Here is a 14,912-nt window from a genome sequence, read left to right on the forward strand (position 1 = left end):
TGTTTCCTTAAGACACCTGCTGTACCTGTTCACCTAGCAATAAATAGGTACCTGGTGTTAGCCGACTTGTGAGGTTCGTATCATGGGGACAAAATTAACCTAAATTCCCCAAAATGCCATGCATAACCAGGGGCTTTCTATACAGTACGTCATTGATGTCAGCTATGGTCTGTATATGTTGTATCACATACTGGTAGAAATAAAGATTAATATTATTATTAATAGTATTATCATTAATATTATTATTATTATCATTATTATTATTGTTGTTGTTCACTTTTTCCTGGAGTGTTTGACAGAAACATTCGCTCTTAGGAAAGAACTAACACTTACAACTCTAAAACACACTTCTAACACTTGGCCTCTGATTGCAATAATTCTCTTATAATTACTTTTACTTAAAGTAGACAGCACGAGCGGTCTATATTACTGTCATAGGTCTGAACCTGTTTACAGTCACCACAACTGGTCCTCACACTCATGACTGAGGCTACAACTTCTGCTCTTGCCGATACAGCACTTTCCACCACTGAAATTCCACTTACTTGGCACTTTATAATATAAAGGGAAGCTACCTATCGGGGGAAAATGATAAGCAAATATAATAAAGAATGGAATTATTTATTACACCGTAATGAAAGAATGGGACATACGGCATTACTGATAAAGGGATACTTTTACAAGGAGAGGAATAATGTAATACTATAGAGTAGGTTATTACTAGAGAGGGGGGTAGAAACTCCCCTCAGTACTATAAGAGGGTTATTACAGGGGTAATAACCACCCTCTATACTACAGAGGGGTTATTACAATAGTCTATTACACTGCTGTGAAAAGTGCTGCACTGCTGTGAAAAATAGATTACAGTACAACTATCACAACACAACTTTCAATTAGACATAGACTCTCGTTGGCAGAACTCTGTGGAGGTTGATCTACTGTCTAAGCCGAGGACTCCAGCCTCACCTTCCTCTCCTTCGTCCACTGGAGGCCAAATCACGTTTGTCTGTCTATAGACAGCTCCAGTTCCCCTCCCATAATGAAGGAACAAGGCATTCTTGTGCTGCATCCCTTTCTATAACATTTCCAACTCGAGGGGGAAGGGGAGGGCAGCTTGGAGAAACATCGAGGGAAAAAAAATGTCATATTTCGAGGTTGGGTTAGAAAGGTCAAGAAACTGACGCTGGGAAGACCATAAGGAAACGGACCTTATCAAACGATCTAATATCCCTGAGACGCAGCTACGCTCCGGCGTTGACGCACCATTAGCGTAAATGTCTTTCATTGTGTGTGTGTGTCTGTATCTGTGTGTGTGTGTGTGTGTGTGTGTGTGTGTGTGTGTGTGTGTGTGTGTGTGTGTGTGTGTGTGTGTGTGTGTGTGTGTGTGTGTGTGTATGTGTGCCGGAACTGACTGTGGTTCACCCACTTCGTCCTGCGCGTCTCCCTGCGTTCCTGTCTTCAGTCTGTATGTCTGTCTGCCTGTCTGTCTGTGTGTCTGTCTGGAGAGGTAAAGTAGGGCATGGTAATTAAGTGAGGAATGATAAGCTGAGCTTTATGAGGAGGCGGAGCATGGTGAGGAGGCGGGGTATGGTGAGGAGGCGGGGCATGGTGAGGAGGCGGGGCATGGTGAGGAGGTGGGGCATGGTGAGGAGGCGGGGCATGGTGAGGAGGCAGGGCATGGTGAGGAGGCGGGGCATGGTGAGGAGGCAGGGCATAGTGAAGAGGCGGGCATGGTGAGGAGATGGGGCATGGTGAGGAGGCAGAGCATGGTGAGGAGGCAGAGCATGGTGAGGAGACGGGGCATGGTGAAGAGGCTGGGCATGGTGAAGAGATGGGGCATGGAGAACAGGCGGGATATTGTGAACAGGCAGAGCATTGTGAACAGGAAGGGCATGATGAACAGGCGGGGCATGGTGGAGAGGGGCGGGGCATGGTGAGGATGGGTGGGGCATGGTGGAGAGGGGCGGGGCATGGTGAGGATGGGTGGGGCATGGTGGAGAGGGGCAGGGCATGGTGAGGATGGGTGGGGCATGGAGGAGAGAGGCGGGGCATGGTGAGGATGGGTGGGGCATGGTGGAGAGGGGCGGGGCATGGTGAGGATGGGTGGGGGATGGTGGAGAGAGGCTGGGCATGGTGAGGAGGGGCCGTGGGAAGGGCTGGGGAAAAGAGGTAGGGGAGGGGAGAAGGGAGGGAAGGAAGGAGGGAGGGAAGGAAGGAAAAAGGGAGGGAGGGAAGGAAGGAGGGAGGGAGGGAAGGAAGGTGGGAGGGAGGGAGGGAGGGAAGGAAGGAAGGAGGAAGGGAAGGAGGGAGAGAGGGAAGGAAGGAAGGAAGAAGGATGGAGGGGAAGGTGGAAGGGAAGGAAGGAAGGAAGGAAGGAAGGAAGGAAGGAAGGAAGGAGGGAATAAGGGAGAGAAGAGAAGGGATGAAGGGAGATAGGGATGGAGAGAAGGAAGGGAGAGAGAGAGAGAAGAGAGGGAGGGAGAAAAGAGAGGGAGGGAGGGAAGAATGGGAGGGAAGAAAGGGAGGGAAGAGAGGAAGGGAGTTAGAGAGGGAAGAGAGGAAGGGAGGGAGGGAAGATAGGAAGGGAAGGAGAGAGGGAAGAAAATAAGGGAGGGAGGGGAAGGAAGGGAAGAGAGGAAGGGAGAGAGGGGGAGGAAGGGAAGAGAGGAAGGGAGGGAGGGAGGGAGGGAGGGAGAGAGGGGAGGGAGGGAGGGAGGGAGGGAGGGAGGGAGGGAGGGAGGGTGGGAGAGAGGGAGAGAGAGAGAGGGAGGGAGTGAGGGAGGGAGGGAGTGAGAGAGGGGAGGGAGGGAGGGAGGGAGGGAGGGTATCAACACACTAAGATACCTTCACCAACACGTCACTTGTGATTAATTAATGAGTCGAAATATGAAGCAGGATGCTCTCTCTCTCTCTCTCTCTCTCTCTCTCTCTCTCTCTCTCTGTCTCCAGAGTGAGCAAAACGCGCCATATATAATATTAAAGGAAATTCTTATCGCAGACAGCAACAGACTGTTTGAATTCAGAGGAGCAGGATCAAGGTGACACAAGTGGAAGCTGAAGACACAGGCAACCAGTACACAGCTTCAAGATTAAGTACGATAAGACACAAGAAGCCAGGAATCAGTGATACCCACCACCAGGTTGTTAGGATTCAGGATTAGGAGCCGAGTTTCGTCCCCTCGTAAACATAAGTGAGTTGTACACAGTACACAGCAATGGCCACACATCAATGGCCCCTCATCATTAGCCACACATCAATGGCCACGCATCATTGGCTACACATCAATGGCCACACATCATTGGCTACACATCAATGGCCACACATAATTGGCTACACATCAATAGCCACACATCATTGGCTACACATCAATAGCCACACATCATTGGCTACACATCAATGGCCACACATAATTGGCTACACATCAATAGCCACACATCATTGGCTACACATCAATGGCCACAAGACACTTGAAGTGTTCCATGATATTTCTTAGTATTGGAGGTGAGCGTCCAGTGCTAAAAATACTCAGTCAGTTCTAGGAAGGTAAGGCTATCTACTCCACCCAGGGTCCATGTGTCGTAGGTGGTGCTGGCCACATGTCACCATATATCAGTGGAAGTCTGCACATGTCAGAGCATGTAAGTGCATACCAATACATGTCAGCCTATGTCAGCACATGTTAGTGCATGTCAGGACAAGCTAGTACATATCAAGGTAAGGTGAATAAGAAAATGAAAATTCGTCTGGACTAAGGAGAACATAGGAACATAAGAAAGGAGGAACACAGCAGCAGGCCTACTGGCCCACACTAGGCAATGACAAATGGAAAGTGGTTTGCAGTAAAGGAAGAAATATGGGATTGAATAACCTTGAAGCACTACCGAAGAAAGAAAATCTCTTTGCTGTTCTCCTGGACGCATGTACGGTGGTCGGTGAGGAGACAATTACAAGGATTACTTCTAGTACGAGTTAGAGTAAGAATATATCAGTTGTTAGGGACTAGCAAATAAAATATCGTTCCAGACCATGGGGCTGAACTCTTCTCCAGGCTGAGGGACCGATTACCTCAAATACTCTTTCTCCAAGGTTGATGGACTGATTACATCTTTATTTCATTAATACTGTCCTCTTTATATTTGACTGAAGAAGCCTACTGTGTAGGCGAAACGATACCCATCTGTTGCACATGTCTTAAACTTCAACTCGTCGGTATTTTATATCATTCTCAACAATCTGGAGGTTCCTGAAGAACTTGGGTACAGAGATCGTAAATCATTTAGTTTTAATATCTCGTGGAAAAGCCTTAATAACGACAGCAAAGTTAAAAATTCTGATTTTCTCTCCCTCTTCGAATTGTGTTGGTGTAGACTGGAGTGACCTGACTGACATGAGTCTCATTCATCAACTTGGTAGTGTTGCATAACTTCTGTAACACGACACTTGTCCGACACAGCAACATCATGGTGTGGAAACAGAGACAGATGCAACATAATGCAATCCTTTATTAGCAACGTTGCGCCCAAGCAGTGGTCTTTTACCAGTTATAACCAGAGAAACCCGTTCGAGACTTGAAAAAATTCACTGCAGTGGTCGAAACGTTGTCAGTAAAAAATCCAGTTATACTGCATTTGTTACTCTGTTTCCACCATGTCATTATTTTATACCATTTTCCTCCAGGCTGGGGAGCTCATCAACTAATAATTACTTCTACTATCTCCACTGTTATATTCTCTTGTATTCGACTGAAGAAGGTACTGCTGCATAATCGAAACGTTTCAGCAATAAAGATACAAAAGTGTTACATATCTGTCTTATTCATCAGAAGATATATGTCTCAGTATCGTGGACGGAACAGTTCACAACTCACAAACTGGATAAAGAGAGAAAATGGGGTTATGCCAAGAGTCAGACAAGAGTAGGAGGTGAGGCGGCTAGCAAGGTCAGTTGATATGAGGAGAGAGACAAGGTCGGGTTAAGTCACACCATCGAAAGATTAGCCTTAAATTTGCAAGCCAGATGGTAATCGAGAAGAGCGTCATGAAGCAACAATGTACTGTAGAGTGAATATCAAAATGGTATATAATACTGACAGGTTGATAAGACACATGTGTCTTACTTATCAGGTTAAGTAAGACACATGTGTCTTACTTAACCTGTCGGTATTGTATACCATTTTGATATTCACTCCGTCAGACAGCGCAACACAATGGCATCTTAGTACAGAAAGCACCTTAAACAACTTTTTCATGTGAGAAGAGATGGATTTGAGAGAGACCTGCCCTCTCATTGGTCACATTCTTCCACTAGTGGGCTGCTCCTCACCTCTAGACAGTATATAAGTCTCCATACTGTTGCTTCAACTTCATATTGTTCCAGACTGTGGAGCGAAACTTTACTGCAGGCTGAGGGACTGACCATCTCAGAACTACGTCTTCAAGGGTGATGGACTGATGACATCGTCTTTTCATCTTTACTACTTCTGCTCTCTCTTCCATACTCGACTGAAGAAGCCTACTGTGTAGGCGAAACGTTTCGGAATAAAGATACCTAATTGTTGCACATGTTTCTTATCAATATACTGTAGAGCCATGAGCCCACATTTCCCGAGAAGCCGACTCTATAACATCGAGAAAGGGATGTGTTTCAGACGATCGTTGAAGCCAAGCGACATCTGCTGTAAATCCACTCTTATCCAAGCAAAGAAAACTGACCAGATCTCAAGGTGATGACTTTTGACTTTGGTCAAGGGGAAGTGTGAGGACCCCGACGGTGAATATCACAGTGTAGACCTATCTTCTCCCCATCCCCCAGAGGAAATGAAGAATTATAGACAGGTAAGCTAGAGAAACACTTATCTAATATACTGAGCAAATTCCTGGAACTAATCAAAGACTCAGCATCTTTCGCATATATTTATACATCAGCAAAGTACTCGATACCTAACTACATGTTTTTACACAATTGTATTTAGCGATTCTTTCAGCGAACCTTTTCCCATCATTCGAGAACAACTATTTATTTGGAGCAAAATATAGTGAACTGAAACTCACGTTGATGAACGTCGCTGTCAGTTGCTTCTTCAGACTGACACGTGTACATGGTGGTCAGTCATAGCAACTGTACTGTTGAGAGAGTAATTCAAACCGAATTCCAGTGTTCATAATTTCACAAACAATTCATATAATCCTAAATATCGAAAATTGTTTCGATATTGAATGGCGAAATAGAACTGATAACTATAATGACTGAACTTGTTCGAAGACGACAGTGGCGAAGATACTGAACACAACTACCAGAGATGTGATCAGTCTCGAGGTTTGTCATCCCTAACAACTCGGACTAACCGCACACTTGAGGGTGTATGTAGTGTGTGTCTGGGAGGCGGCAGATGAGGAAGTACAAGGAGGGACTGGTTACCTGGAGGTTACCTGGAAGTTATTCCGGGGATCAACGCCGCTGCGGCCCGGTCCATGACCAGGCCTCCCGATGGATCAGGGCCTGATCAACTAGGCTGCTACTGCTGGCCGTACACAGTCCAACGTACGAGCCACAGCCCGGCTGATCCGGCACTGACTTTAGGTATCTGTCCAGCTCTCTCTTGAAGGCAGCCAGGGGTTTATTGGCAATTCCCCTAATGCTTGATGGGAGGCTGTTGAACAGTCTTGGGCCCCGGACACTTATGGTGACACAAACTTCACACTCAGGTTAAGTGTGAAATCATTAATAAGGTTCAGTGCGCCTTTATCTTCCATGTCACATATTAGTATACTGACTTAGTACGTTCGTTTCAGGAATTACAGTGAAACCCCGGTGTTTGAACTTAGTTTTTTGGTGTTCGAACTGCGAAATGTTCGATGTCCGAAACAGGCTTTAATTATCAGCCTCACACACTGGAGGACGTTGAACTGACTCTTCCAAAAGTCTCCGAGAGTAAGGTCAGTGTCAGAGGTCACTTCAAAGCACATTTGAAACAGGGCTTTTTTGTAACGCTATTTATTTTTACAACTGAATTGTAAACAAGTCAGCGTTCTCGGACTCCAGAAAAAAAGCTCGAAGACCAGGTCAGTTATTTTTCTGAACAAAATTGTTCGGACCTGGTCTCAGACCGGGCCGCGGGGGCGTTGACCCCCGGAACTCTCTCCAGGTAAACTCCAGGTAAACTCCAGTTTGTTCGAGGTCCGGTACGTTCGAACACCGTGTTCCACTGTATTTAGTTCCTCTAATTCCTAAAAACACTGTAGTTTTGTGGCTGCCATAACTCTCTTATGTGAAGAAAGGTTCATATATGTACGTACTGAGGGTTGTAAGAAAGTACATCTCTGCAGGTAAAATATAGATTAAGTCGATGTTTTTACTTAACAATGAAAACTACTGGAAGGTGTCGGGGTTCCCAGAGTGTCCCTTCTTAACTTGCAAATAACGGGTGTGAAACCTATCGATTGATTGTTAAGAGGTGGGACCCAGGAGCCATAGCTTAACAAACACAAACTCATCCACACACACACACACACACACACACACACACACACACACACACACACACACACAGGTGGACAGAGACAGGATGTTCCAGAGAGGGGACACAGAAACAAGGGGCCACAATTGGAAGCTGAAGACTCAGACGAGTCACAGGGATGTTAGGAAGTATTTCTTCAGTCATAGAGTAGTCAGGAAGTGGAATAGCCTAGCAACTGACGTAGTGGAGGCAGGAACCATACATAGGTTTAAGACGAGGTATGACAGAGCTCAGGAAGCAGAGAGAGAGAGAGAGAGAGAGAGAGAGGACCTAGTAGCGATCAGTGAAGAGGCGGGGCCAGGAGCCGAGTCTCGACCCCTGCAACCACAATTAGGTGAGTACACACACACACACACACACACACACACACACACACACACACATATCAACGGAATAACTGCCGCAGCACATGCGGGTCTGGCAGAGCTAAGATAAGCTTCCAGGAAGGTAAGCAAAGAGCCATCCGTGGACCTTCATGCGGTGTGTGTCAGACCCATATTGGAATATGCGACACCAGTATGGAACCCACACTTCATCAAACCTACCAAGAAACTGAAGAAAGTGCAGAGGTTTGTAACAAGACTATTTCCGGAGCTAAGAGGGTATATGCTATAAAAGATTAAGTAAGCTGCACCTGATGATATTACATTATAGGACAGGACAAAATTATAAGAGGAATTCATAAAACCAGGGACAGAGTGCTCCAGAGACGGGAAACAGGAAAACCAGGACACGACTGGAAGTGAAAAACAATAACAGGTGAGTCACAGGGACGACAGGAAGTATTTCTCTGGCCCGAGAGTGGTCAGGAGGCACAACGGCCTGAGCAGAGTGGTAGAAGCAGGATCCATATATAGCTTTAAGTAGAGGTACGACAGAGCCATCGAAGTCAGGAGAGAGTGTGAACCCAGGAGCAGCCAGAGAAGAGGCGGTGGCCAAGAGCTAAGACTCGATTCCCTTACAATCACATTTAGATGAGTGCATGTAGGTAAGTATACACACGCACACACACATACACACACACACACACACACACACACACACACACACACACACACACACACACACACACACACACACACATGCCTGCACATACAACAGGCCTAGTGTCTAATCGACATGTGCCTAGGACCAAATGGTAACTAACACACACACACGCCTACACACCTACACACACACAACAGGCCTAGTGTCTAATCGACATGTGCCTAGGACAAAATGGTAACTAACTAACACACACACACACACAATAGCGACCAGTGAAGAGGAGGGGCCAGGAGCTGTGAATCGATTCCTGCAATCACAATTAGGTGAGTACAGAGCAGGTGATATAGATAACTCTTCCTTGAGCCGTGCTATAGACACTTGGAGTGCCACCACCATAAGACCAAAGGTATCAATATATGGGTGTCAAGTGGACCTGTGTCAGGTGAACCCGTGTCAGGTGAACCTGTGTCAGGTGAACTTGTGTCAGGTGAACTCGTGCCAAGTGAGCGCGTGTCAAGTGAACCCGTGTCAGGTGAACCTGTCAGGTGAACTCGTGCCAAGTGAGCGCGTGTCAAGTGAACCCGTGTCAGGTGAACCTGTGTCAGGTGAACCTGTGTCAGGTGATAGTCCCTGAGGTATGCAAACAACAATTGGTAACCACACGCTGGGAACCTGGCCTCTGACCTCAGCAGGAGGTACCACACCTCTAATACCTCAAGCGGCTGCCCTGTGTGAGGACCCTGGACCCGCCCATACCCACTCAGCACCGGTGGCCCAGTGGTCCACCACTGCTAGTGGTCCACCGCTTCTAGTGGTCCACCGCTCCTAGTGATCCACTGCTCCTAGTGGTTCACCGCTGCCAATGATCCACCTCTGCTAGTGGTCCACCGCCACGACCGCATTGACACTCGGACCACCAAGTTCAGCAACAGTGGTCCACCGGAGTGACACTCAAGACCAGGTGGGTCCCAGCCCACCCGGTGTGACTTTCACCCCAGCCCACCCGGTGTGACCTTCCCCTAGCCTACCCGGTGTGACCTTCACCTAGCCTACTCAGCGTGACCTTCACCTAGCCTATCCAGTGTGACCTTCACCCCAGCCCACCCGGTGTGACCTTCACCCCAGCCCACCCGGTGTGACCTTCACCCCAGCCCACCCGGTGTGACCTTCACCTACCCCACCACAAATGATGGAGTTGAAGTTCTAACAATAAAAATCGAGAGCCAAACTTTAGTCAATGTGCTTGTACATAAGCCGCCAGATGCAACTTCCCAGCAGTTCAAGGAACAGCTATCAAAAATTGACTACTGTATGGAAAACCTTCCAGCCCCATCCCCAGACATCTTGCTGCTTGGTGACTTCAGTCTAAGACATACAAAATGGAAGAATATAGCAAATATTGTTGTAGCAGAAATAATCCCTGGAAGCAGCTCAGATGAAAAGTCACACACACAGGAGCTGCTGAATTTCTGCAATAAACACACCCTAAGTCAGCAGATAGTGGAGCCAACAAGACTGGAGAACACACTGGACCTTATTTTCACAAATAAAGAGGGCCTTGTAAGAAACATAACAATATAAAAAACAACTAAGTCTGATCACAATCTAATCGAAGTCCAGACTTACATGCACAGGAGACCTGATCAGCAAAATGCATACAGCTATGAGGGTACCTTCACAAAATTCAACTTCAATAATAAGAACATCAACTGGGACCTGGTAAACTATGCCCTAAATGAGACATGTTGGGAAGATATCTTAAATTACATGGACCCTAACCAATGCCTTGAAAAAATCAACGTTCTGGTAGTTGAAGTATGTTCAAGACATGTTCCCCTATGAAAAAAGAAGAGAAGTAAACTGGAGAGAGAGCGCGACGCTTCCTCTACAGGAGAAGGCGAAGAATCACTGAGCTCCTCAAGAACGTCACATTATCTGAAACACGGAAGGAAGCGCTAACCAGGGAAGTGGAAAATATTGAGCTTAAGTTAAAGAACTCATACAGCATCCAGGAGAGACAAGAGGAGCTAAAAGAGATTAGTGAAATTGAAAGAAATTCGAAATATTTATTTTCATACGCCAAAAACAAGGCAAAAACCACTTCTAATATAGGGTCTCTGCTCAGACAAGACGGATCCTACACAAATGACAATACACAGATAACAATATACAGATCCTATACAGATGACAATACAGATGATATACTAAAATCTTAATATAACTCTGTGTTCAGCGAGCCACTAATCAGTCAGTCAGGCATGAATGAGCCTCAAAACCCTGCTAATGTATGCCAAATTTCTGACATAACCCTAACGCCACTAGACTTTGAGAAAGCCATCGACATGTCCATGCACTCAGTCCCAGGCCCAGACTCGTGGAATTCTGTCTTCATTAAGAACTGCAAGAAACCCCTTTCACGGGCCCTAAGTATGCTATGGAGAAAGAGCAAAGCAATAGCTAAAAACTAGAGACCAATAGCTTTAACGTCCCATATCACAAAAATCTTTGAAAGAATTCTATGAAGCAGGATTGCAAACTACTTGGACTCCCAAAAATTGCACAATCCGGGGTAACATAGGTTCAGAGCAGGTCGCTCCTGACTATCACAACTACTGGACCACAATGATATGGTCTTGGATGCACTGGAAAACAAACAGAATGCAGATGTAGTATACACAGGTTTTGCAAAAGCCTTTGACAAGTGCGATCATGGTGTAATAGCACACAAAATGCGTGCTAAAGGGATAACTGGCAAAGTGGGCAGATGGATCTTCAACTTTCTAACCAATCGAACACAAAGTGTAGTGGTAAACGGAGTTAAGTCGGAAGCTGCCGTAGTGAAGAGCTCTGTTCCACAAGGCACAGTACTCGCCCCTATCCTGTTCCTCATCCTCATATCAGATATAAACAGAGATGTAAACCATAGCACCGTATCATCTTTTGAAGACGATACTAGGATCTGCATGAGTGTCATCCACTGAGGACACGGCAGATCTCCAAGAAGATATAAACCAAGTTTTCCAATGAGCAACGGAGAACAATATGATGTTCAATGAAGACAAATTCCAACTACTCCGTTATGGAAAACTGAAGGAAATAATAGCTAGAAATAATATACTACAAACTCTAATCACACAATAGAGCGGAAAAATAATGTGAAGGACCTGTGTGTGGTAATGTCTGAGGATCTCACCTTCAAGGATCACAACAGTGCCAGTATCACATCTGCGATGAAAACTGACTGGATGGATAATGAGAACATTCAAGACAAGAGATGCCAAGCCAGTGATGATCCTTCTTAAATCACTTGTTCTCTCTAGGCTGGAATACTGCTGTACATTAACATCTCCATTCAAGGCAGGTGAAACTGCATATCTAGAGAATGTACGGAGAATCTTTACCGCACATATAAGTTCCATCAAACACCTTAACTACAGGGAACGCCTAAAAGCACTTGACTTGTACTCACTGGAGCGCAGGCGAGAGAGATACATCATAATCTACACCTGGAAGACCCTGGAGGGACTGGTCCCTAATCTGCACACAGGAATCACTCCTCACGAAAGCAAAAGACTTGGCAGGCGATGCTACATACCCCCAGTGAAAAGTAGAGCCGCTACTGGTACACTAAGATAAAACACAATGAATGTCAGGGGCCCAAGACTGTTCAACTGCCTCCCACCATCCATAAGGGGAATTACCAATAGACCCCTGGTTGTCTTCAAGAGGGAGCTGGACAGATACCTAAAGTCAGTGCCGGATCAGCCTGGCTGTGGTTCGTACGTTGGACTATGTGCGGCCAACAGTATCAGCCTCGCTGATCAGTCCCTGATCCACCAGGAGGCCTGGTCATGGCCCGGGGGCGTTGATCCCCGGAATGCCCTCCAGGTAGATTCCAGGTAGGTAGCCCACCCGGTGTGACCTTCACCCCAACCCACCCGGTGTGATCTTCACCCACCACCACCCCGGTGTGACCTTCATCCACCACCACCCCAGTGTGACCTTCATCCACCACCACTCCAGTGTGACCTTCACCCACCATCACCCCAGTGTGACCTTCATCCACCACCACCCCGGTGCGACCTTCATCCACCACCGCCCCGGTGTGACCTTCATCCACCACCACCCTGGTGCGACCTTCATCCACCACCACCCCGGTGTGACCTTCATCCACCACCACCCCAGTGTGACCTTCATCCACCACCACCCCGGTGCGACCTTCATCCACCACCACCCCGGTGTGACCTTCATCCACCATCACCCCGGTGTGACCTTCATCCACCACCACCCCAGTGTGACCTTCAGAACCCACCATCACCCCGGTGTGACCTTCACCCACCATCACCCCGGTGTGACCTTCACCCACCATCACCCCGGTGTGACCTACACCCACCATCACCCCGGTGTGACCTTCATCCACCACCACCCCAGTGTGACCTTCACCCACCATCACCCCAGTGTGACCTTCACCCACCATCACCCCGGTGTGACCTTCACCCACCATCACCCCGGTGTGACCTTCACCCACCATCACCCCGGTGTGACCTTCACCCACCATCACCCAGGTGTGACCTTCACCCACCATCACCCCGGTGTGACCTTCATCCACCACCACCCCAGTGTGACCTTCACCCACCATCACCCCGGTGTGACCTTCACCCACCATCACCCCGGTGTGATCTTCACCCACCATCACCCCGGTGTGACCTTCACCCACCATCACCCCAGTGTGACCTACACCCACCATCACCCCGGTGTGACCTTCACCCACCATCACCCCAGTGTGACCTACACCCATCACCCCGGTGTGACCTTCATCCACCACCACCCCAGTGTGACCTTCACCCACCATCACCCCGGTGTGACCTTCACCCACCATCACCCCGGTGTGACCTTCACCCACCATCACCCCGGTGTGACCTTCACCCACCACCACCCCGGTGTGACCTTCACCCACCATCACCCCAGTGTGACCTTCACCCACCATCACCCCGGTGTGACCTTCACCCACCATCACCCCAGTGTGACCTTCACCCACCATCACCCCAGTGTGACCTTCACCCACCATCACCCCAGTGTGACCTTCACCCACCACCACCCCGGTGTGACCTTCACCCACCATCACCCCAGTGTGACCTTCACCCACCACCACCCCGGTGTGACCTTCACCCACCACCACCCCGGTGTGACCTTCACCCACCATCACCCCGGTGTGACCTTCACCCACCATCACCCCGGTGTGACCTTCACCCACCATCACCCCAGTGTGACCTTCACCCACCACCACCCCGGTGTGACCTTCACCCACCACCACCCCGGTGTGACCTTCACCCACCATCACCCCGGTGTGACCTTCACCCACCATCACCCCGGTGTGACCTTCACCCACCATCACCCCAGTGTGACCTTCACCCACCACCACCCCGGTGTGACCTTCACCCACCACCACCCCGGTGTGACCTTCACCCATCATCACCCCGGTGTGACCTTCACCCACCATCACCCCGGTGTGACCTTCACCCACCATCACCCCAGTGTGACCTACACCCACCATCACCCCGGTGTGACCTTCACCCCGGTGTGACCCACCACCACCCCGGTGTGACCTTCACCCACCATCACCCCGGTGTGACCTTCACCAACCACCCCACCCAGTGTGACCTTCACCCACCATCACCCCGGGGTGACCTTCACCCACCAGCACCCCGGTGTGACCTGCACCCACCATCACCCCGGTGTGACCTTCACCCACCACCACCCCGGTGTGACCTTCACCCACCATCACCCCGGTGTGACCTTCACCCACCATCACCCCAGTGTGACCTTCACCCACCATCACCCCGGTGTGACCTTCACCCACCATCACCCCGGTGTGACCTTCACCCACCATCACCCCGGTGTGACCTTCACCCACCATCACCCCGGTGTGACCTTCACCCACCATCACCCCGGTGTGACCTTCACCCACCATCACCCCGGTGTGACCTTCACCCATCATCACCCCGGTGTGACCTTCACCCACCATCACCCCGGTGTGACCTTCACCCACCATCACCCCGGTGTGACCTTCACCCACCATCACCCCGGTGTGACCTTCACCCACCATCACCCCGGTGTGACCTTCACCCACCATCACCCCGGTGTGACCTTCACCCACCATCACCCCGGTGTGACCTTCACCCACCATCACCCCGGTGTGACCTTCACCCACCATCACCCCGGTGTGACCTTCACCTTCACCCACCATCACCCCGGTGTGACCTTCACCCACCCCATCCCCCCGGTGTGCCCTTCACCCACCATCACCCCGGTGTGACCTTCACCCACCATCACCCCGGTGTGACCTTCACCCACCATCACCCCGGTGTGACCTTCCACCATCACCCCCCACCCCGGTGTGACCTTCAC

At 49.1% G+C, this 14,912-nt stretch overlaps 1 protein-coding gene across 1 annotated transcript in view; it reads right to left on the reverse strand.

Annotated features, from left to right (window-relative positions):
• The window catches only part of LOC128686458 (uncharacterized), a 614,190-nt gene that overhangs the window by 520,104 nt on the left and 79,174 nt on the right, over nucleotides 1–14,912 (reverse strand). The window lies entirely within an intron of this gene.

Source organism: Cherax quadricarinatus, chromosome 17, assembly GCF_038502225.1.
Source record: "Cherax quadricarinatus isolate ZL_2023a chromosome 17, ASM3850222v1, whole genome shotgun sequence".
NCBI classification, from domain to species: domain Eukaryota; kingdom Metazoa; phylum Arthropoda; class Malacostraca; order Decapoda; family Parastacidae; genus Cherax; species Cherax quadricarinatus.